This window comes from Macaca thibetana, chromosome 3 (assembly GCF_024542745.1).
Source record: "Macaca thibetana thibetana isolate TM-01 chromosome 3, ASM2454274v1, whole genome shotgun sequence".
Taxonomy (NCBI): domain Eukaryota; kingdom Metazoa; phylum Chordata; class Mammalia; order Primates; family Cercopithecidae; genus Macaca; species Macaca thibetana.
The window spans coordinates 153,809,461-153,833,338 of record NC_065580.1 but is presented as its reverse complement, the minus strand read 5'-3'; the positions used below and the strand labels follow the sequence as shown (position 1 = coordinate 153,833,338).

General features: G+C 56.7%; 1 protein-coding gene across 1 annotated transcript in view; it reads right to left on the bottom strand.

The window, feature by feature from the left end:
* U2AF1 (U2 small nuclear RNA auxiliary factor 1) overlaps positions 1-23,344 on the bottom strand; it is a 150,446-nt gene extending 127,102 nt beyond the window's left edge. The window contains exon 1 of the mRNA XM_050784506.1: positions 23,340-23,344. The gene's annotated coding sequence lies outside the window, so the exon portion shown is untranslated. The remainder of the gene's footprint in view (positions 1-23,339) is intronic.
* Positions 23,345-23,878: the final 534 nt, after the last annotated feature.

Here is a 23,878-nt window from a genome sequence, read left to right as displayed (position 1 = left end):
GGTGATGTTGAGGATGATGGTGGTGGTAGTGATGGTAGTGGTGATACTGGTGATGGTGATGGTGGTGACAGTGGTGGGGACAGTGGTGGTGACAGTGGTGATGATGAGGATGGTGATGGTATTGGTGATGGTGGTGGCAGTGGCGGGGACAGTGGTGGTGACAGTGGTGATGATGAGGATGGTGATGGTATTGGTGATGGTGGTGACAGTGGTGGGGACAGTGGTGGTGACAGTGGTGATGATGAGGATGGTGATGGTATTGGTGATGGTGGTGGCAGTGGCGGGGACAGTGGTGGTAATAGTGGTGATGGTGAGGATGGTGGTGGTAGTGATGGTAGTGGTGATAGTGGTGACAGTGATGGTGGTGGTGGCAGTGGTGGGGACAGTGGTGGTGACAGTGGTGATGATGAGGATGGTGATGGTGGTGGTGGTGTTTGTGGTGATATTGAGGATGGTGATGGTGGTGGTAGTGATGGTAGTGGTGATAGTGGTGACAGTGATGGTGGTGGTGGCAGTGGTGGGGACAGTGGTGGGGACAGTGGTGGTGGCAGTGGTGATGAGGATGGTGATGGTAGTGGTGATGGTGGTGGTGGCAGTGGTGGGGACAGTGGTGGTAATAGTGGTGATGGTGAGGATGGTGGTAGTAGTGGTGATGGTGGTGGTGATGGTGGTGGTGTTTGTGCTGATGATGAGGATGGTGATGATGGTAGTGATGGTAGTGGTGATAGTAGTGATGGTGATGATGGTGGTGGTGATGGTGATGGTGTTTGTGCTGATGTTGAGGATGTTGATGGTGATGGTAGTGATAGTCACAGTAGTGGTGATGGTGATGGTAGTGCTGATGATAGTGGTGATGGTAGTGGTGATAGTGGTGATGGTGGTGATGGTGGTGGCTGTGATGGTGTTTGTGCTGATGTTGAGGATGGTGATGGTGTTAGTGGTGATGGTGGTGGTGGTGATGGTGTTTCTGGTGATGTTGAAGATGGTGATAGTGGTGGTGGTGATGGTGTTTGTGGTGATGTTGAGGATGGTGATGGTGTTAGTGGTGATGGTGGTGGTAGTGATGGTGTTTCTGGTGATGTTGAGGATGGTGATGGTGACGGTAGTGGTTGTAGTGATGGTAGTGTTGGTGGTGATGGTGAGGGTGATGATGGTGGTGAAGGGAGTAGTGATGGTTGTATTGGTGGTAGTATTGGTGATTGGGTGAGAATGGTGAGAAGCCAACCGAGATAGATTGAGGGAGCTGGGGCAAATGCATTCAGCACTCACTGCTGAACTGAATGATGACCCTGGGTCAAACTAAGTCCCTAGTTGAACCTCTAGTGTATCTTTTTTTTTGTTTGAAAACTTTATTAAAATAAGGATTAAACCTGAAAAAATAACAATCAGAATGCCATCCCTTTGCATAACATCAGCAAGAAAAAGGAAAGAGGGAGAGGAAGAGAGAATAGTGTACCTTTTATGAGTCAGGTTAGCCTAGAAGTTAAGAACTTGGGCTCCTCTGCAGGTTAAATTTAGGCTCTGTCCATTATTAACTGTCTGACTTAGAAAGGTTACTTGACCTCCCTGAGACCCAGCTTCACCATTTGCTAATGGGGCACTGGCACCTGCCTGGCGGCAGTGGAACAGACTGTGTGTGCAGGGTGCCTGATTGGACACTGAAGCACCTCAGTTGATGGAAACTACTGTTATGACTCTTCAGCTTAGAGCCAAAGCTGCAGAGCCAGGAGGTTCCATTGCAAAGCATTGGCCAAGGCTGTCACAGGGGTGCCCCCTGGGCCCCTCCTATCTTCTTTACTACCCCAGCAATACACATTCTGGTGGTATTCACGCCCACTTCATGTTGCTATGACTTGGAGATGTAGCAGAACATGAGCGGGCTCGCCTCTCCAGTGCTCCACGCTCTCATCCCAGCTGTGCCTTGACCCCCGTGTCCTCCAAAACTGACACAATCACATCTCTAGCATCTCAGCTTCTGCATCTGTAAAATGGGATAAGAGTTGTAATCCTTACTCGAGGGCTGTGGTGAGGATCAAAGAGACAATATCACATCTGTAAAAGAGAGAGGAGGATCCCGGGGCAGGTGACCACACCATGGCCGTCATTGGTATCACAGTTGTCACCTCCCTTACAGGATGCTGTGATCTTGGAGGGTGGAGACGTCTTATGCTGATGAGCACTTGGGCCCTGGCCAGCTGGCCCAGGCTACCCCCACAGGTACACGGCATCTGGTATTCTCACAGCCAGGGTACCAGGAGAGGGGAAGGTGTGGTTCCTGAGGCCTCTGGTGATGGGTAGAGAGAAATGTGTGTGCCAGTCCAGCCTCTATGCCCACGTCCATGGAGTCCTCGGTTGAATAGAGCCCTCTCCTTCCCCTGGGGAGAGGAAGGAAGACACAGTGGGAGAGGACTGGCCCAGGAACTTCCTTCAAGGACAAGGGACGGAAGCTGAGCCCTTAGTGGGAATTCAAGTTGTGCCTCTAAGCAGAGTTTCATGCAGGCCAAGCCATGCCAACATGGGTTGGTTTGGAGACTGTGTTTATTTGCAGGTGGTATTGGACTCCGTGGCTCAATCTAGTATTTCTCTTACCCAATGAGTCTGGAGGTCAAGGCTTGTCTCATTTGTGCCTTTGGGATTGTAATTTATGGAGGTGACTGAATGAGAACTCAGAAAAGCCAATCCCATCGGAAGAAGAATTTGTTACTCACAGGTCCTGAGAGGAGGGCATGCCATGCCACGCAGCACTATAGGGGGAGCAGCAGGTTTAGACAGAAGGCAGAAATGGGCAAGGAGAGGGCACAGGCCAGAGCATTTACTGGGGTTTCCTCGGGAAAGGCAGAGTTGGGAACAGCTCAGGATCTCCTAATTTGAATAATTTCAGCAGGCTTTGGGCTCTAGGGGAGGTCTCTAGTTGCCTGGCACCTGGCCCTGGGATGATTTAGAGCAGGGGCAATATTGGCCTGGTGTTTGAGAGTTAAACGGAGGTAGTTGTGTGCATAGACTCGGGATTGGTTGGTTTGCAAATGAGAAGCCCAGGAGTGCCCTTCAGTATCTCTCAGAGTTGGGTAGCCCTGGGGAGGCCAGTCTCTCCCTGGCCAGCAAGACTTTTAAGATGTCAAACATCCCAGTTACTTGGGAGGCTGAGGCAGGAGAATCACTTGAATCCAGGAGGTGGAGGTTGCAGCGAGCCAAGATCACGCCACCGCACTCCAGACTGGCAATAGAGCGAGATTCCACCTCAAAAAAAAAAAAAAAAAGATGTCAAACATCATAAGATATAGAAAATAAAAAACAGGCCAGGCATGGTGGCTCATGCCTGTATCCCAGCACTTTGGGAGGCTGAGGAAGGCAGATCACTGAAGGTCAGGAGTTTGAGACCAGCCTGGCCAACATGGTCAAACCCTGTCTCTACTGAAGATACAAAAATTAGCTGGGTGTGGTGGTGGGTACCTGTAATCTCAGTTATTCAGGAGGCTGAGGAAGGAGAATCACTTGAACCTGGGAGGCAGAGGTTGCAGTGAGCTGTGATCACACCACTACACTCCGACCTGGGCAACAGAGTGAGACTCCGTCAAAAAAAAAAAAAAAAAGAGAGAAAGAGAAGAGAAAACATGAATACAAGGCTCCACACGCCACCAGGGAGGACCCAGGACCTGTCTGTTTTTCCAGCCACTCCTACTGGGGTTTTAGTGGAGGTGCTTGGCTGCTTCATGGTTGCAAGATGGCTGCTCTATCCCAGCCTTTAGTCCCTTCTCCAGGCAACGAAGGGCACAGGGAAAGGCATGCCCCAGCGGAGTCTGTTTCTTTTGAAGCAGCTTTCTCCATAGCACCCCAACCCAAACCCAATGCTCCTCTCTGCACTGTCACATGCACTCCTAGATACAAACGAGGCTGGGGATGTAGGGCTTTTAGTTGGGCATTGGAGGGGCTACAGTGGAGGATGGGTATGGGGTCATCCCCAGGAGTTTCGGCAGTGGCCTCTGTGAGTGACCTGGGGCTGCTATGCTAATTACCAGGGACTTGGAAACTGAGGGCAACTGAAATTTACTCTCACGGTTCTGAAGGTCAGAAGCACAACGTCAAGGCGTGAGGGGCCTTGCTCCTCTGAAAGCTCCGGAAGAGGGTCCTTCCTTGTCTCCTCCAGCTTCAGGGGGCTACAGGCATTCCTTGGCTTGGGGCCACATCACTCCAGCCTCCGCTCACTCCCTCTGCAGTGGTTTTCTCCTCTGACCGCATCTCTGTGTCTCCTCTTCTGTTTGTCTCAGGTCCCCTTCTGCTGTTCTCTTTTTTTTTTTTTTTTTTTTTGAGACGGAGTCTCACTCTGTCACCCAGGCTGGAGTGCAATGGCGCTATCTCACTCACTGCAACCTCCGCTTCCCGGGTTCAAGCGATTCTCCTGCCTCAGCCTCCCGAGTAGCTGGGACTACAGGTGCCCGCCACCATGCCTAGCTTATTTTTGTATTTTTAGTAGAGACGAGGTTTCACCATGTTGGTCAGGCTGGTCTCAAACTCCTGACCTCAGGTGATCCACCTGCCTCGGCCTCCCAAAGTGCTGGGATTACAGGCGTGAGCCACCGTGCCTGATTCTCTTATAAGAACACTTGCTATTGGATTTAGGATCCACTCAGATAATCCAGGGTGACCTCATCTCTAGATCCTTAATTTAATAACATCTGCAAAAGCCCTTTCCAAATAAGCCCTTTCTGGGGGTCAGGATGTGGATTTACCTTCAACCCTCTATAGCCACCTTCCCAAAACAGTCGCTAAGATCCAGTTGCTGGGCGCCTGCTATACGCGAGGTAAGGGGCTCTGGTTGCTGTCTCAACAGCCCTACCAGGTGGCCACCGAAACCCACTTTACAGTGAGGAAAGAGAGGCTGAGGAGCAGGATGCAAACCTTGAACCTCAGTCCATGACCTTTCTCCTACTTTCCACCCCGATCGTGCAAGAAAGGTCTTTGCAAACTGATCACAATGAAAAAATATTCCTTCTTATTCTCGTGCCCACAAGCCCAGCCCAGATCCCATTTCTTGGTGTTTTGTTTGTTTGTTTGTTTGTTTGTTTTTGAGACAGAGTTTCACTCTTGTTGCCCAGGTTGGAGTGCAATGGCATGGTCTCAGCTCACTGCAACCTCCTCCCAGGTTCAAGCAATTCTCCTGCCTCAGCCTTCCAAGCAGCTGAGATTACAGGCACCCACCACACCTGGCTAATTTTTTGTACTGTTAGTAAAGATGGGGTTTTACCATGTTGGCCAGGCTGGTCTTGAACTCCTTACCTCAGGTGATCTGCCCGCCTTGGCCTCCCAAAGTGCTGGGATTACAGGCCTGAGCCACTGCGCCCGGCTCTCGGGTTTTTTAATCGTTTGTTCGTTTGGGCGAGCACGCACGCTAGCAGCAGTGAATGGTGAGGCAGGGCTGTCTTTCTTCTTGCTCAGCTCCTCCTCTTGGCCTCAGGTCCTTCAGAAACCCCCCGAAGTCCCCTGCAGGGGTGGACACATGGGCTGGTGCTGTCTGAACAGGGCCACCTGGAATTCCCAGCTGCAGCCCAGGCCTCCTGCTGACCCCGGGACATCAGGCCTTGCTTCTCAGTGTCCCTCAGCGCCGTTTCAGGGCACCCCTTCCAGGCTCTGCTCACTGAAACGGGGCCTGCTCTCCAAGCTGCTCAATTTCAGAAATCTTCGGCAGCTTGGGGACATTCAGGGCCATCCTGGGCTCCCAAAGTCACAGCCACCCACCTCCAAGAAGCCCTGCAGTCCTGCAAACCAGAAGGAAACAGTATTTATTCCCTTACCCGAGCTTCCACGGGCTTTGCTTCCCTCCATATAGGAGGCTCCTTTGCTGAACAGCCCGGCCTGCTGCCTGCGGACAATGCCACTGGCCACAGCCAAGTTTCCACACCAGGAGGCTGTGGGCTGGGGGTGGCGGCAGTGGGTCCTGGGGGCCGCGTGGAAGCTTCTCAGAGGGAGGGCAGCTTTTAGGGATTTGATGGTGAGATGTAGTTGGCTTCAATTTTCTAAATTGATCCTTCAACTCCAAAGTAAAAGGAAAGCACGAGTTCCTGCCACGTGCCAGGTGGGGATTCTGCTGGGCCTTTTCGGAGACGGTCATTAAGTTCTTTTCAGCTGCTGCCAGTCAGAAGCCGTGGGGCCCCACTTCCAGGCTGTGATCTGCCATTATCTGTCATTAGCAGCTGTACCTGCAGAGGACTTGAGGTTCCCGGAGCTGTCCCAAGGACCACACGCCAGCTGCCTGGCACCGCAGGCTTTGCTCATGGCCTGGCTCTATGCTCTAAGGGCTTGCTGGGGGACTGGGTGGGGCCCTGCTCCCTGAGGGGCCTCAGAGGAAGCGATGGGACAGGTGTCTGGGAGAAGGGTCTGAGATTGTCCACTCCCCAGCCAACAGGCTTCCAGGGTCAGTTGGAACACCACGTTTCTTTACTCCAGGGGCCCCTTCTCCCTTGGTGGTCCTGAGGAAGCCAGAGCCACGCATGTCTTTAACAGCCAGCACCCACGTGTGTCCTTTAGCTCAACAGCGCTGATACCACGGGGACCAGCCTCCACGCTCACCCTAGCTGGTGGGGGAGGAAGCAGAGTGCAAGCTGGGGTGCGCAGCTCCTGTCCCAACAAAGAGGGGCCTCCTTCCACCAGCTCATGGAAGGACCACTTTTCCCATTCGTGCCTGCTCCTTACCATCTGCTGCTTCAAAATACGAACAGGACGCTGATGAGCAAAAGTAACAGAGGCTCCTGAACCAGCTGAAAGCAGCTCCCTTCCTCCCTGGGGCCACCCCACTGGCAGTCCTGATGTGCAGAAGGCACCAAATGGAGAGTGAAGAAGAGAGACAGAGGGTGACGGGCACGCACACACACACACACTCTCCAGGCCAGAGCAACACACATCACCAGGGAGCTGCCGGAGGGAGGGGGCACCCCAGGCTTCTGCCCTTCTTTCTCTCTTGAAGGTGGGGGCAGGGGGCGTTTTTGACGTCACCCAGCATAAGCAATCCTGCCCTCCCATTTCCAACTGAGACGCCAGAGCTTCCCTCCGGGTTGGGGAGAGGGAAGAGGGGGGCAGCTCCAGGCAACCCGAGTGAGGCTCCGCTGCTGCTTGGGGCGCCCAGGCAGGTCCCCCACTGATGAGCCAAGGAGCTGACTGATGCCCACCACATCCATCCTGCCCAGGCATCACCCTCAGCCCCTTGGAGTAACCGTTCCTGACCTCAGAAGCCCGATGTGGCCACGGGCTGTCCCATCTCTCCGGGTGAGGGGGGCACACACCCGCCGTGGCACTGGCCCTGGGTGGGTCATAGTGCTTTCTGCTGGTGAAGCGCATCCCTGGGCTCCCCCGGCGCGCCTCTGGTGGGGGGCTGTGGTCAGGAGAGCGAGTCCCTGGGCTGCTGATGGAGCAGCCTGGGGTTTCATTTATTCATTGATTGATTGATTGATTCATTCATTCATTCATTCATTTCTGGCTTGGATGCTCCACCCATCAGAGCTTTTAGCCTTTTGTCCACACTTCCCGAGGATTGGTTCCAGGGGTCTGCTGGAAGCTCCAGGTCAGCTGCATTGACCGTGATACCTCCTGGGCCTCCGGGGTCTTTGGGAGCCCGTCTCCTCTTCCATCATTGTCCCCGAAGCTGCTTTTCACAGGGGCCTTGAGGGCTAGACTCATCAAAGCTGGCACTTCCCTTACTGTCCACACATAGTTACCGGCTCCCCAGAGGAAACCACGAAGGGAACAGCCCATGCTTGCAAAGAAGGGCACGTGGCCTTTTAAACCCTCTGGTCACCTTCCAAGCCCCTTTGGCCCAAAGAGTGCTGCAAGCGGGCGTGTGCCTGGCGGAGCTACACCCTGCTGGCCGCCCTCCAGTGCAGACCCACCGTGCAAGACTCGGCCCTCCAGAGACCGTGCCCCCTTGGTGGAGGTGTCCTCGGGAGCCTCCTGGGCTTCCTTTCTCCATCTGCCTCCTTGAGTGGAAGCGGCGGGCCCCAGGTGAGGGGCTCCACACGGCTGGAGGCTGAGGAGAGGCACCTGCTTCCCATGGAGGGAGGGGAGGCCTCCTGTCTGCACAAACCGACATTGCAAATTGGTGGCCAGAGGCAGCGGGTGTTTGCTGAGCTGCTGGTGCCTAGACCAGGTGATTCCTGAGTCTCTGGCGAGGGCTGGGGCTGAACAGAAGGATTTCAATTGCTCCCTTGAAATATTTAACCTTTGCTTCCAGCAATCAGAAGGCCAATGAAACCAGGAGAGAAAACACCAAGGTAACAGGAGTCTTCCAGAACTGCGACACGATGTGGCCTGGAGGGGCTGAGCGCCTTTTTCTTCTTTCTGCTGTTCTTGCTCTTGCTCTTGGAACAGGCACAATGCACCAGACCGCAGACAGCTACTTCCGATACGCAGAGATGCCCATGAAATGGAAGTGCCCGTGGAGGATGGGCTCACAACGGGCACTCGATGAGCGGAAAGTGGATTTGATGAAATTAAGCCTGGGGCCAAAAATGCTAAAAGGTAAACGCAGACATGGCGGACCAAAGATCTCTAACTTTTTTTTTTTTAGAAGGACACAAAATTAGATAAGGGCAATGCCCCTCAGAATTTCTGGTTCGTTCTCGGGGTTCCAGCCTAACACCAATACTTTTCTCAACAAGAGCCAGAACACCTCGGGGGCCCTGCTTCCCCCAGGCCAGGCCGGGAGTCCAGGCTGGGGCATCTTCCGTCCGCCCCACACCTTCTCATAAACGTGTTTTCTGCGACGGGGTGAGACCAGCACTGGCAAAGGCAGCAGCTGCAGACCCTCCACAGAGCTGGGCACTGATTCAAACAGAGAAGCCAGGAAGCTCAGACAGCGAAGGAGGAGGAGACACAGAAACAATCGAGGGGAATTTGTTTTAAAGGAGAGTAGGGGAAATGTAGGTGTTATTTCTCATCAAATGAGTGGAATACATTAAATTGGAAATAAAGTCATAATAAAGATTTCTAGAGTAAAAGCTGCCTTTGGGTGGCGTCGGGGATGGCCTCGGACAAGGGGGAGTGTTGGCACTGTGTCAGTGAAGATGCTTAACAGAGACCCCAGACCATCACGGAGCAACTCAGAGATGCCCCCTGCCGATAAACAGCTGGCGCCTGCCGCGGTGCCTGGGAAACTCAGACTCCGTTCACCCTGTGGCTCTGCCATCCTCACAGTGCAGTTTCCACGGCAACCCCACGAATGCCTGCAGGCCTGAGCATCTGGAAATGGGTGTCCAAAGTCACGTGCAAGCGGCCAGCGGGCTCAACAACAGGGAAGGCAGAGTGTCACAATGGCAACAGCAGTAACCACAATAACAAGAGTGGCAGAGCTGAGTGCCGTCCCTAGCGTGCCGGGCGCCGAGCTGAGCTGGACACCGTCTCACTCACAGCAGGAGCCTGCCCTGCGGAGGAGGACGTGGGAGGCGGCCAGTTGTGTAACTTACAAAGTTCCCCGGCCAGAAGGACATGGAGTCAGGACTCCAGCCCGAGATGAGCCGCTGCAGAGTCCGCACTCCCAACCCCCAGGCCAGAAGTTCTTAACCTCCACCAGGACCACCTAGGAGCTGTTTGAAATGCAGGCCTCCGGGCCCCATCCCCACAGCTTTGATTCTGCAGGTCAGAAATGGAGCCACGAATCTGCATTTTTTTTTTTTTTTTTTTTTTTTTGAGACAGAATCTCACTCTGTTGCTCAGGCTGGAGTGCAGTGGCGTGATCTCTGCTCACTGTAACTTCTGCCTCCCAGGTTCAAGTGATTCTCCTGCCTCAGCCTCCCGAGAAGCTGGGATTACAGTCATGCACCACCATTCCTGGCTAATTTTTGTATTTTTAGTAGAGACAGGGTTTCACCATATTAACCAGTCTGGTCTCGAACCCCTGACCTCAGGTAACCCACCTGCCTCAGCCTCCCAAAGTGTGGGATTACAGGCGTGAGCCACTGCGCCCGGCCTCAAATCTGCATTTTGACAAACCCTCCCGATGATCTGAGGATGGTGGGCCTCGGAGCACACTGAGAAAAGTCAGACTCTACCCCAGACAGGTCTGGTTTCGCAGGGAGGGCCGGGCCACCCCCTACTCACCGGTTGGATCAGAAAGTCAACAGTAGGACTCCAGGCTCGCTGGAATTTGGCCATCAGCAATGCTTCCAAATTTGGGGCCTGGCACAAGCGCAGAGACACATCTATCTCTGCACCTCACTCATCTCCTGCCGTTCCAATTCTCCCCATGTCCGCCAAGGTGGCCACCGCCATTGCGGCCACTTCCCAGTTTCTGGCTGGATCTGCCCAGGTTGGGCCCCCAGCTGGCTGCAAATGCTGACAGGGAAATCGAGGGCCTTCCACAGGGACACACCTCAAGCGGTGAGGAGGGGCCCAGTGTGGGAGGTGTTGTGAAGGCAGTCAACAGAGCCAGCTGATGGGCTGGATGTAGGTGGGAGGGGACCCCCAACTCCGTGGAGATCCTGGGCTTGTGGCCTGAGTGGCCGGGTGGGCTCCAGTCCTCCTGACTGAAGTTGAGGCAACGAAGGGGGAAGAAGTGCAGGGGGTGGACCCGTGAATTAAGAGCTGGCCACTAAGTGGAGGTGCCCATTGACACCCAAATGGGGATTCCCTGCAGACTTGGGATACATTTTATTACAAGTTTATATAATATTACAATATTATATAAACATTCATTGCTTTTATAGTAAGAAAAAAAGCCAAACCTTCTAACCACGACTTTTTACAAAGAAACAAACTCCTGGCTCATGTCTGGAATCCCAGCACTTAGGGAGGCCAAAACGGGCAGGTCACCTGAGGTCAGGAGTTCGAGACCAGCCTGGCCAACATGATGAAACTCTGTCTCTACTAAAAATACAAAAATTAGCTGGGCGTGGTGATGCACGCCTGTAATCTCAGCTACTTGGGAGGCTGAGGCAGGAGAATCCCTTGAACGCGGGAGGTGGAGGTTGTAGTGAGCCTGGAGGGAGTCAGGGCCAGGAGAGAGACCAGGGGGTGCCCATTGAGGCTGTAGCCAGGGACCCCACTTCTCCCAGGGTGGAGGCGGGGGTGCGGGGTTTGCCCTGGCCTGAGAGTGATTGAGCCTGGGAGAGCCTCAAACGTCCCCGCTGGCCATCCTTGTGTGCGGGCAGGATCTGTCGTATTATCCCCGAGGGCCCAGCAAGCTGCCTGGCCCTGCTGCTCCCTCTCGGTCCCAGACCTCGACGCTGGGACTCCCAGGTGTGACTGCTGTTTGGGTTTGCCTTCATCAGCACTGGGGTTGATCCCCCCAGAAATGGGGGAGTCCCACGTGCAGAGAGAATGCCAGCCAAGACCTGGCAGGAAGGGATGGACCCTGGGGGGAGCCAGGGAGGGCTGGGGGTGCCAAGTGGGCAATGATGGCTCGGGACTGGGTGCGGGATGGAGGCCATGGAGGAACCAAGCTGGGTTCCGAGCAGGCGAGGCCGAGAGCCAAGACCCAGGAGTCTTCGTGAGTCCCCCCCGCTTTTCTATAAGGTGCAGGGTGTGGGGGGTATTGCTGTGAGCCACAAGCAGCCACACCCCAGGAACAGGGGCCCGGGAGCTGGCCCTGCTCCCTGGATGTTCACTGTGGACCCTGTCAGGGTTGATGATGGGGCTGAGAGCTGGGGGACAGAGACCACTGTCCCCAGAAGTGAGATTACCGCACGTCTCAGTCCGTTCTATCTACTGTAACGATGTACCATAGACTGGTGGCTTCTAAGCATGGATATTAATTTTTCACAGCCTTGTAGGCTCCAAGGCTGAGCTCAGGGCACTGGCAGGGTTGGGTTCCCGTGAGGGCCTGAGGCTGGGGTGCAGACAACATCTTTCAGCTGTGTCCCCATGTGTGGAAAGACTGAGGGAGCTCTGTGGGGCTTTTATCAGGGTGCAAATCCCACCAACACGGCTCCACCTTGAGGATCTCCCCACCTCCCAAAGGCCCTGCCTCCCAATGCCATCATGATGCGGTGAGGATTTTAACAGATGAGTTTCTGGGAGCACCAACGTTCAGACCATAGCACCCGGCAGGTGCCACATCCCCCACCCTGGCCACTGGCAGCTCAGGCTTCCCTGATCTCCTGGGTACCAGTAGCCCCTAAGTAGCCGACTGGAGGGGGACAGCCAGGAAGGTGATGGTGGCCCCAGGAGGCTGGCTTTAGGGACAGAGACCAGTGCTACCCATGCCAAATGCCACCAGGGCCTGGGGGCTCACGCTTACCCTGACAGCCTCGAAAAGCACCCTCCGCCGTCGGTGCTCCAAGGGTTCGCAGCAGCTCAGGGTATTGGAGAACTTCCTGAAGGCTGGCTCTGGAGAAACTGTCATTTTCCCACGTGGGCCAGGAGTGCCTGTGTGGCAGGAACAGGCCCTGGAGATGCCACGATCAGGCGCAGCTCTGTTGTCTGGAGAGCTTCCTCCCTGGTTTCTGGCCCCTCTCACCTTGGCATGCTTGCCTAGTGCTGTTTTGTTTACAGCTGTCTTTCTCCCGGAAGAAAACCCAACACACCTGTAGACGCCTCCCCTCTCCCTAGATGAGAAGAAAGCCGTGGTGGGGCACGCCCTCGAAGGGGGCCCTGCTGACCTGCCCTCACGTGGTGTTTCATGGTAGATGCTGGAAAGCCGGGTCTAGCCCTGTCCTTCCCCTTTGCCCATCCTCCTGGGCTCCCCTCCCCTTCCCAGGTTGGAAATGCAAGGAGAAGGAAATGAAAGACGAGGGGAATGGGCTTCCTTTTTGTGCCTCTGGTCTCTCCGGGGTTTCTTCCAGTCTGTGGGATTGCAAGCCCATGACAGCTCCATGCACCACAGACCCCATGGGCTGTGGTCTGTGCCAGAGAGCACAGTGAACCATGGCCTGGCCAGTGTGGCCTGTGCGAGCTGGACTCTGGTCTGGCCATGGCCTGGCCAGTGTGGCCTGTGCGAGCTGGACTCTGGTCTGGCCATGGCCTGGCCAGTGTGGCCTGTGCGAGCTGGACTCTGGTCTGGCCATGGCCTGGCCAGTGTGGCCTGTGCGAGCTGGTGGCCTGGCCAGTGTGGCCTGTGCGAGCTGGACTCTGGTCTGGCCATGGCCTGGCCAGTGTGGCCTGTGCGAGCTGGACTCTGGTCTGGCCATGGCCTGGCCAGTGTGGCCTGTGCGAGCTGGACTCTGGTCTGGCGATGGCCTGGCCAGTGTGGCCTGTGCGAGTTGGACTCTGGTCTGGCCATGGCCTGGCCAGTGTGGCCTGTGCGAGTTGGACTCTGGTCTGGCCATGGCCTGGCCAGTGTGGCCTGTGCGAGCTGGACTCTGGTCTGGCCATGGCCTGGCCAGTGTGGCCTGTGCGAGCTGGACTCTGGTCTGGCCATGGCCTGGCCAGTGTGGCCTGTGTGAGTTGGACTCTGGTCTGGGGGACTGCCCGGGCAGGGCTGGGGGCCAAAGTCCACTCTGAGAGTCTGCGTGTAGCTGGAGTTTGGCAGCCGGCTGGGGTGAGCCGCTGCTTGCGGAGTTTCCTGAAGAGCCCGGGATGCCGATGCTGGGACAGTCTCAGCTCCTGGTTCCTCGGGGCTCCAGTCCCACAGATCCATTCACTGCAGGGCCCAGGGCCCAGTGAGCCTTTGGGACTGCCCTCCCTCCATCCTGCATGAGAAGAGGGTTAGACAGGCAGCCTTGTGGGGGCAACAGGACACTGGCTAGCTTCTTCCTTGACAAAGCAAGGGTCTTTTTGAGGCTCTCCCTCCTAGGTGGGGAAGCGGTGACGTACACTTCTAACGGGGTACCCTGCCCCCCCCACCTCCCCACTCCCTGCCTGGGCTGTCAGGCGCATGTGCTGGAAGAGTAGGAAGCAGCCAGGCCGGGCACGCTGTGAGCAGGCCGATTCCTCACCTGGGACCTGCAGCAGTGATGGTTTCAGGCACCAGCAAAGGGAGGGGCGATGCTGGAGCTCCGGGAGCAAAGTGGGCGGGGGAAGCTCTGGACAGCGGGATGTGCCAGGGACATCCAGGCACCAGGAGATGGGCAAGGCAGGAAAGGCAGCTCTTCCACACAGTCCTGCCGGTTCCACACTTGAGGTAGGCACAGCAGTGTGCTCATCCCCCATCCCGAGCGGAGCCCTTCAGTAACGTCCAGGAAGCTATGGCACTGGGTCAGACGACTGTGGCGTCCTGTCACCTGGGAAGCAGGAAGTTGCCCTCCTCCCTCCGTCTGCTCTGCTTGGTGGAGGCTCCTTTTCTACAACTTTCCATGCCTCAGGTGCCACAGGAAACAAATCTGACTTTGTGGGGATCCTATGGGAGCCTGGAGCGCTTGCCAGAGCAGCTGGGAGCTCGGTGTTTCTGCTGCAAATGGAGGAAGTTCACAGAGACCCAAAGTGTGAAGGCGAAGCATGCACATGAACTCCGGGCTCGTAAGCAAGTGACTTCCCTTCCCTTGGGGACCTACACGCAGACAGGCTGGAGGAGGAGGTGTCCTGACCATGCAGACATGCCCAAGGGAGGAGGTGTCCCCACCACAGACACCAGGTGACCGGGTGTCCCCACCACAGACAGCAGGTGAGGGGGTGTCCCCAGCACAGACACCAGGTGAGGGGGTGTCCCCACCACAGACAGCAGGTGAGGGGGTGTCCCCAGCACAGACACCAGGTGACCGGGTGTCCCCAGCACAGAGGCAGCAGGTGAGGGGGTGTCCCCAGCACAGAGAGAGCAGGTGACGGGGTGTCTGCACACAAATGCTGCTGGGTGCTCATGCCGGGAAGTATACTCTCTTTGGTCTCTGGTAGGTTAGGGGCTCTGCATCGGTGTGGCTGAATTTGCGGAGGTGATATTTCTCTGAGTTGACTTAATTTCTGACCTCCTTGGTCAACTTTCATTCACAGTCTGTGTATTCCCAAGAGCAGGCGGGAGACCGTGGGGCTGTTTGGAGAAGAACGTGTGTCCTGGGTTTGCGCCTGGCCTGTCATCCTGCCCAGGTGAGGGCAGGTCCCTGAAAGTCCTCTCCAAGTCACAGGCGTGACATTTGTCAAGAAGGAAGCAGTGAAGCTTTGGGAAGAGTGAGCTTGGGGCGGAATTCATGCCAGGCAGAGACAGCCATGGCCAGCGTGGGAACCACCAGGTGGCTCGCTGGGGAGGCCTGTGTGGGGAGGCCCGGTGGCGTAGGCACCGCTGGGGTCCTCGTGTCACAGCTGGGCCCTCCGTACACGATCACGCGCTCGGTGCACGGGCAGAGCATGGATTTCTCCGCCTGGCTCTGGGTTATTTCACTGTGGAGTTGTCAGGTCCTGCCCGTCCCGTTCCCTGCGGTGGGAGGATCACTGGAGCCGAGGTGGTGGGGCACTCTCCTGCCCCTGCTGTGGAAAACCAGCGGCCTTGCCAGCTCAGGCTGTGTCCTCACCACCCTCCCGGGAACCTGCGGTCTGTCGTGACGAAAACAAGCCCTGTGGGATGAGGTCTGGCTGGGCTTCTTGGAGGTGACCCATCCCATTTTTTTAGTCCCCTAAAAAAAAAAAAAAAAACCAAAACAGTGTTTCAGAAATGGTGGAATGCAATGTTTATAGTTAATGAATTAACGTTTAGCTCATAAAAACACAAAGCGGCCTAACTGTGCTATTCAAAACAGAATTATAGGATTTATTACAAATGTGACTTGGTGGTTCACGTGGCTAATGGGCCGAGTTGAAAGGCGTCAGGGGCCTCTTGTCTTTCTCCAGCTGGCAGCACCCAGAGGCTGTGTGTGCCTTCGGTCCTGGGTGAAGGCGAGCCCGGCCCTCGTGCAAGCCCTGGCCACTCCCCGGCAGGCCCTGGGTCTTGCCTTTGTCTTCTCAGGACCCGCCAAGTAACCCAAAGTCCGCTCAAGGCTCACCCAGGTGAGCTGGCCGGGGCGTTTCCTGTCCCTCCCCATCGGATTCTCTCGTGTGGTCCTGGTGGTGCGCTCAGCCACCCGAGGGGCCACCATCCAGCCCACTGTCACAGCCAGCCTGCTCTGTGGGGGTCTGAAGAGTCTGCCCCCGTCCCTAGCAGGTCCAGCCAGCAGCAGGATGAGGCTTCACCCAGTGGGAGCTGACTGACGTGGGGCATCCACCTGTCTGCCTGTGTTCCCAGGAGCCCCCGGAGCCTCCACCTGTGGCTGCAGACTTTGCAGCGGGAGCTCCGGCTCTTCTCTCCGCCAGGGAGGGCGTGCCTTCTGCCTCAGTGTGAACACCATTCATAGGGAAGTGTTCCCGGCCATGAATGAGGAGAGAGTTATGTAACACGTGCAAAAATAGGCTTACGCTCGAGTGTGTTCCAAGGGTAGGAGGAGAGATCTTTACTTAAGCTCCGCACGAAGTGGTTTGGCTTCTGTCAAATGGAATCCTGGGTGACACTGAGCAGATGTTCTGCTTGCAGAGGACAGAGGTTAATTGAGTGAATTGGTGAGCGGGCTGCTGGGCGGTGCTGGGCCACGAACATCGGTTCTCACCGTGCGCTCGCTCCCCTGCAGCCCCCACTGCATCGAGACTTGCTCTTCGCTTAAGCGTGGTGTTTGGTGCTGTCTGTCCATCTGGATATCTGCCCACACACCCATCCGTCCGCACACTCCTCTGGGGGCGCAGGGTAGGAACGTGGGGGTGAACAGCCTGACACGGAGAGGGGGTGGGGTGGGCAGTGACCCACTCCAGGCCAGGCCCAAAGATGGGGCCAGCAGGACGGGGGTGCCAGGCTCCAGTCTCCCCTTTGGTGCTCTCAGGTGGCAGCTCCCTGCCACCTCCCTGTCTCATGGCCCCTCCCATTTTAGCTCATCAAACACTGGCCATGCATCAAGGTGGCTCCCTAACCTCTCCCACAGCTATCACTGAGTCCCCACAGACCCCAGGAGGAAGGAACTGTGAAGATCCCCAGGTTACAGAAGGGGAAGCCGAGGCACTGAGTCCCCACAGACCCTGGGAGGAAGGAACTGCGAAGATCCCCATGTTACAGAAGGGGAAGCCAAGGCACAGGAGATTGAGCATGTCACCCACGTCACACCAAGTCGGGATTTGAGCCTGAGCAGCCGGCCCCAGAGCCTGGCCCTGCCCGCATGGGGGAGTGGCGAGCTTCCTGACCCGGGAAAGCTGCGTGTTTGTGGGAGGCAACTTTGGCGTGGGCTCAGGAGATGGGAGGCAGCTTTGGTGTGGGCTCAGGAGGTCTGGAGCGCTGAGGGGCCATCGGCCACGTGACAGAAGTTCTTATTTCCTAGGGATAAATGCCCAAGAGTGCAATTGCTGGGCTGTGGTAATAGAGTTAGTTTTTAAAGAAACTGCCAAAGCCTGGCCTACCATTCTTCCCTTCCCAGTGTACCCACAGGCAGTATCATTTTACATTCCCAGAAGCAGGATATGAGTCTGTTCTTTAATGCACAGATATTACCGTTATTATCTTGCTTGGGATCAAATTGTACATGCTGTTTTATAATGGGATTATTTCCCTTGATATGATCTTATGAGCATTTTTCACATGTATTTTCTTACAACTCCTTTTAAATTGCTGAATAATGCAGCACGTGGATAAACAGCCCCAGGGCCCAGTCCCACAGGGCTTACTTAAGCGCGTGTCCACTCCACAGCCGCACCTGTGCGTCTGCTGCGGGACCTGGCGGGTACGATGCTAGGGGTGGGGCACGTGCTGGAGTCACCGAGACTCAGTCCTGCTCTGTGGGACTTACAGCCGTTCCACAGATGAGCACGTTGATCACAGACCACGAGTGCTGTGGGCGAGACCACACACGGTCCCGAGCAGAAGCCGTATTAGGCTCAGGGAGGATGCCCACCGGTGTGATGTCTGGGCTGAGGTCTGGAGAAAATGTAAGCGTTCAGTAGGCAGTGGAGGGCTAGCTGTGCACGTTCTATCTTGGTCAAATCTAATTTATCTGATGATTTGCAAAAGCAAATAACACGAGCTCTCTGTCCCGGGACAGGGACACAGCTGTTCACTGTTGCTTACTGTTTTGTGCCCCTCACAAGCATGAACTGGGCATGACTCAGGCATTTGCAGAAAGAATGGCAAATGTCACACAGAATATCACTGTATACAGGAGGTCTTTGCACACAGCTCCAATATTTTGCTTAGGGGTCAGTCTCTGGAAGTTAAATGGCTTGTTGCTAAATGCTGCATACATTTCCAAGGTCTAGATACTGTTCTAAACCTTAGTGACTGCTGATTTACATTCTGGACTCTAGACTTGGGTGAGCAACTTCTCTAGATGGCCATACCATGAGTGTCTTACCAGGGCCTCAGGGGCTGTCTACCCCCTTCCCTCCTGAGCTGGGCCCCCAAATCCTAAGGCTGGGTGTGTATGGCCAAGTGCAGATGGGGACAGGCTCTGTGTTCAGGAGCAGGACCTGATCCAAGTTTATTACCAAATTAAATACTCCTCCCCGTCCTCGTCTTAGATCAAGGCACAGGATTTGTTTGGAGCCTGGGGTGGGGAGGGAGGTGGAATGGTGGGAGGGTTTCTACGTGGGGTGGAGAGGGCGGGGTGCTCCACTCCCCAGCCTACAGGCAGAGGCAAAAGTCAGTAGAGCTTGACTTTGGTCTCCCTGCTCTGGCCCTGCAGATGGATTCCCACCAACTGATCAGCCTTGCCAGGGCTTTCTGGGAGCCTGTTGGGTGGGAAGGAGCTCCCACAGCAGTGGTGATGGAGAAGGTCCCAGCTCTGCAGATCCTAGGTCCATGAGACAGATACAGATGGCTACAGGGAGAGTGAAAGGTCCAGTAGCCTCTGAAGGACAGCAGGGCACCATCTGCCCTCTCACCTGGCAGGGGCCCAGGTACCTGATCACCGAGAGGCAGGTTTGCACCCAGCACCTGTCTCGAAGGCTCCCCCAACACACTTACCTCTGTCTTTGCACACCGGCCCTGGGCAGTGTGGCAAGATGGTTCTGCACAGACACAGGCTGATAGTATTGTGGTCATCAAAGACGGCCCCCTCAATTCTCCCTCCCCAGTGCAACCGCAGACTGCCCCTCACACTGAGAGATAGAGTATAAATCTCCGCTCCTGGATTCCCCGTTCATGGCTTTGACTAAAACAATGCAGCAGAAGTGACATCCTGAGATTTCCACACTCAGATCTTAAGAAAACTGGGCTTCCACTTCCGGCAGATGGGAAGCTGGCCGCCATACTGTGAGGGAGTCCAAGCAGCCACATGGAGAGGCCCAGTCTGCGGAGGACCAGGCCTCCCACCAGCAGCCCAGCTGAGCTACTGTAGGAGTGAGGCCATCCCCGCACCCACCAGCACTCTGGGAGCAGGAGAACCCCCAAGTCAATCCACAGGATTGGGAAGGATAAGAAACGGTTGTTTTAACCCCCTAGTCATTGAGTTCTGGAGTTGTTTGTTATTGAGCAGTGAATAACCGAATCAGAAATTGATGTGGCAGTGTTCTTTTAAGAATGTAACTTAATTTAGGATTTCAGATTTTGCTCATGAAGCCCACTTGTAAGGAGTGTTCGCCCAGTTTCCAGAAATGATTCAACCAGAGCCTGGAGACGTGGGTCACCTTCCTCACGGTGAAGCCAGTGACTCTTCTCGGATTGAGTCTGGGCCATTTTCACAGCAACAGCATCTGTCAAAGGCCCAGTGGCCAGGGCTTTCCCCTCCCTGGAGACCCACCTGATTTCAGTAGCTCCTTGGGGACGCTGCGTTGGGGCCTGTGTGAGAGGCCCCCATGACTGCCTTTGGAGGGTCTCTCACAAGCTCAGGCAGGACGAGGGGACGGGCTTCCCAGAGTTGAACTTGAACCTTCAGGTCAGGAGGGTCTCCCTTTTCCTCTGGAGCAGGCCCCACTGGAAACCTTACTGCAACCGGGACTTCCCTGCTGGCCCTTGGCCCTGGACAGGGGGTATCCTCCCTGGTGGGTCCTATTGTGTTTGCAGTTTCCAGCACACTGACCTTGGCCCCCCACGCTGGGAGCCACGGTGTGCACACACAAGACGACCTTCATCTCCTGCTTCTGCTTGGCAAGCTACCCAGGAGGTTTTATTTTCCACCGAAGGTGCTTCCCGATTGTGAGAGTCCCTGTCCATTCAAGACCCTTTTAAAGCCCTGCTAATGGCTCCCCAGAGCCCCACCCGCATCCCAGCAGCAAGCCCACGCCAGCTGTTCTTTTGATCTCGAAAGGCAAAAGAGGAAGTGGAGAAAGGCTGTTTGCAGGCCAATTGTGCGCACAGGTGTGAGGGAGCAGTCCAGCTTCTGTTCCGTCATTTCCCCGTGAGATTGGTCCTTCTGACTTAATCCTCCTCCTGGGCCCTCCCCTGTGCCCCCCTCTCGGAGCTGGATGGTGGCTGCCCTGTCAGGGTGGAGTCCTCATCGAACCTGGGACTCTCAGATGGGAGCAGGAAGGGCCGGCGCCCCAGCCACCTCGGCCCCTCTTCCAGAGGGCACCACAAGAACCCAGATGGCCACGGCCGTCTCTGTCTGGGGAGAAGAGTCCACGTCCACGACACACTTCCCTGAGTGTGATCCCCTCAAACTCCCACCATGCCCACTCAAGGTAAATGCTGCTGTTACTCCAGCTTTCCAGAGGAAACAAACGCAGGGAAGACGCAAAATACAACGCGACTCACAGCCGGCCGCTGGTAGGAGCCAAGGTGTTACTGGGGCCACGGTGCCCTCGGCCCGTGCCTGGGTGCTGACGCTGTCCCTGCCGCCTTCCTCCCGGCAGCCGTGACCCCAATCCACATCGGTCACCAGCAGGGGCAGTGGTGGGCCAGGGTCTGGCTCAGCCTCACTGTGCCAGGGCCCCTCGCCCTACAGAAGGAGCTGGGACATCCTCATAGGGTTAGCCGGAGCGTCACGGTGGACACAAGGCCCCAGGCAGTGTCCCCCTGGAAAGCACCTCCGAGGGTTGCCGTGACCCCCACACCATGTCCTGGAGGAGGGGCAGATCCCCCCGAAGAGGGGACACAGTCTCTCTTCCTAATCCCCGGCATCAACTCTGATTCTGTTTACCAAAACAGACCTGTTCCTACCCTCCTGGGCTTGGCCTCACTCAGAGAAGAGGGCAGAAGGAACATGAGGGCATGGCACCCTGGAGGGCACAGTGAACATGCCCGTGGGCGCCCCCCGGCCGGGGTCCTCAGGCTCTGGTTTGGATTTGTGTTATGAATGCCCAAGGCACACATATTAGGAGTGAGAGCTTGGACCCCTGCACTCTCATCCAGGCACCTGCTGTGAACTGGGCACCCCCAGGAGCCATCAGACGGGTTCCCAGGCTGTCAGGAGGGGCCTTGGTGAGAGGTGCAGGGGCCGGGCGCTTCGTGTCTGCCCTCCTCCCTGCAGCCCACGCTCCAGGCCCAGGTCAGAGGATTTCTTCCAGCAACCCCTCTGGGGCACGGGGGAGGCCAGGCAGGCTGGGGCTGGGCAACTGGCGCACAGGACACTTTTGGGGAACAGCGGCCCTCCGGGAAGGCCGGGCCCAGGCAGCGGTGGCTGGCAGATGGCCACTTCTAGCATTTGGATGTGAGGTGTTGGTAAATGAGCCCCTGGGAGACACTTTTTTTGGGGAAAAACAAAAACCTCCATATTTCAAATTGCACAAGTTTTAGGCTGACCCCCCTCCTGGTAAGGGGTCTGCCCGAAGGTTCCTCAGGCTTTGAGCACGGTAACCTCCCCACAGAGGCCAAAGTCCCTGCCAGACAGCAGGAGGGCTCTTGCCACAGAGTCCTCTTAGGGAGGGCCAGGGCCACTGACTGGCCTCTCTGCTCATGGAGCGTCCACACACACCCACCCACAAGGGCCCACCAGGCAGGAGACTCGTCGAAGCTCCAGGCACACTGGGCTGCCCAGCCCATAGTGTCCCCATCACCTGCCGCCTCTGGCCGGGGTACAGCCTTTTAGCTATGGCCAGACCTGCTCTGCAGGTTCCAACAAGGCCTCATGCCCCAGCCATGGTGGTGGCATCCCAGCCAAAAGGGACAGGAGCTGAGCAGGGGCCTTCACTCCCTCGGGCCGCCCCTCTGGCCTCCAGGAAAGCGCTGACTGCAAGGCCAAGGACGGCGCTCTGGGAATGACAGCGAAGCTCGAGTTGTTGCTCCAAGACGTGGATCTGGTAGGAACAGAGTGGCCGTTTCTGGAGCTTCTCCCCTGCGACGTGAAGGCAGGGCAGCTGTCCTGCTCAGCTGAGGCATGGGATGGCCACAGCATCCCTGCAGAGCCCACCAGGATGCACTCAGAGCTGGCTTGTCCTACATGCACCCACATCGCCTCACACGCCCACATCCCCACACCCCTTGCCAAGGACAAGCCAGGGAGTGTCTCCCAGTTCTCTTCTTGGAGCTGGTGGCCTTCCCAGCGTAGCAGGTCCTTGGGTGGAAGGTCCTGTGACTTAGAGCAGAGGTGCAAGTCACAGTGGAGCTGGCCACTCCCCTAATACAAAGCGGTAGAGGATGTGGGGTAACAGGTGTTTACTGCAGCTCCTCCCTCCTCCATTCCCCACTCTCCTCCCTCCTCCATCCCCCACTCTCCTCCCTCCTCCATTCCCCACTCCTCCCTCCTCCATTCCCCACTCTCCTCCCTCTCCTCCATTCCCCACTCTCCTCCCTCCTCCATTTCCCACTCTCTCCCCCCCCCTCCTCCATTCCCCACTCTCCTCCCTCCTCCATTCCCCACTCTCCTCCCTCCTCCATTCCCCACTCCTCCCTCCTCCCCTCCTCCATTCCCCACTCCCCTCTCCCCCCCTCCATTCCCCACTCTCCCCCCTCCTCCATTCCCCCACTCTCCTCCCCCCTCCATTCCCTCCCTCTCCTCCCCCCTCCATTCCCCACTCTCCTCCCTCCTCCATCCCCCACTCTCCTCCCTCCTCCATTCCCTCCCCTCTCCTCCCTCCTCCATTCCCCACTCTCCTCCCTCCTCCATTCCCCACTCTCCTCCCTCCTCCATTCCTCCCTCTCCTCCCCCCTCCATTCCCCACTCTTCTCCCTCCTCCATTCCCTCCCTCTCTCCCCCCTCCATTCCCCACTCTCCTCCCCTCCTCCATTCCCCACTCTCCCCCCCCTCCTCCATCCTCCTCCCTCTCCTCCCCCCTCCATTCCCCACTCTCCTCCCCTCCTCCATTCCCCCACTCTCCTCCCTCCTCCATTCCTCCCCTCTCCTCCCCCCCTCCATTCCCCACTCTTCTCTCCTCCCTCCCATTCCCCCACTCTCCTCCCTCCTCCATTCCCCCACTCTCCTCCTCCTCCATTCCCCCACTCTCCTCCCTCCTCCATTCCCCACTCTCCCCCCTCCTCCATTCCCTCCCTCTTCTCCCCCCTCCATTCCCCACTCTCCTCCCTCCTCCATTCCCCACTCTCCCCCCTCCTCCATTCCCTCCCTCTTCTCCCCCCTCCATTCCCCACTCTCCTCCCTCCTCCATTCCCCACACCCCCCCCCTCCTCCATTCCTTCCCTCTTCTCCCCCCTCCATTCCCCACTTCTCTTCCCCTCCTCCATTCCCCCACTCTCCTCCCTCCTCCATTCCCCACTCTCCCCCCCTCCTCCATTCTTCCCTCTTCTCCCCCCTCCATTCCCCACTCTTCTCCCTCCTCCATTCCCCCACTCTCCTCCCTCCTCCATTCCCCCACTCTCTCCCCCCCTCTATTCCCCACTCTCCTCCCTCCTCCATTCCCCCCCTCTCCTCCCCCCTCCATTCCCCACTCTCCTCCCTCCTCCATTCCCCCACTCTCTCCTCCCTCCTCCATTCCCCCACTCTCCTCCTCCATTCCCCCATTCCCCCTCCTCCATTCCCCCACTCTCCCCCCTCCTCCATTCCCCCACTCTCCTCCCTCCTCCATTCCCCCACTCTCCTCCCTCCTCCATTCCCCACTCTCCTCCCTCCTCCATTCCCCCACTCTCCTCCCCTCCTCCATTCCCCCACTCTCCTCCCCCCTCCATTCCCCACTCTCCTCCCTCCTCCATTCCCCC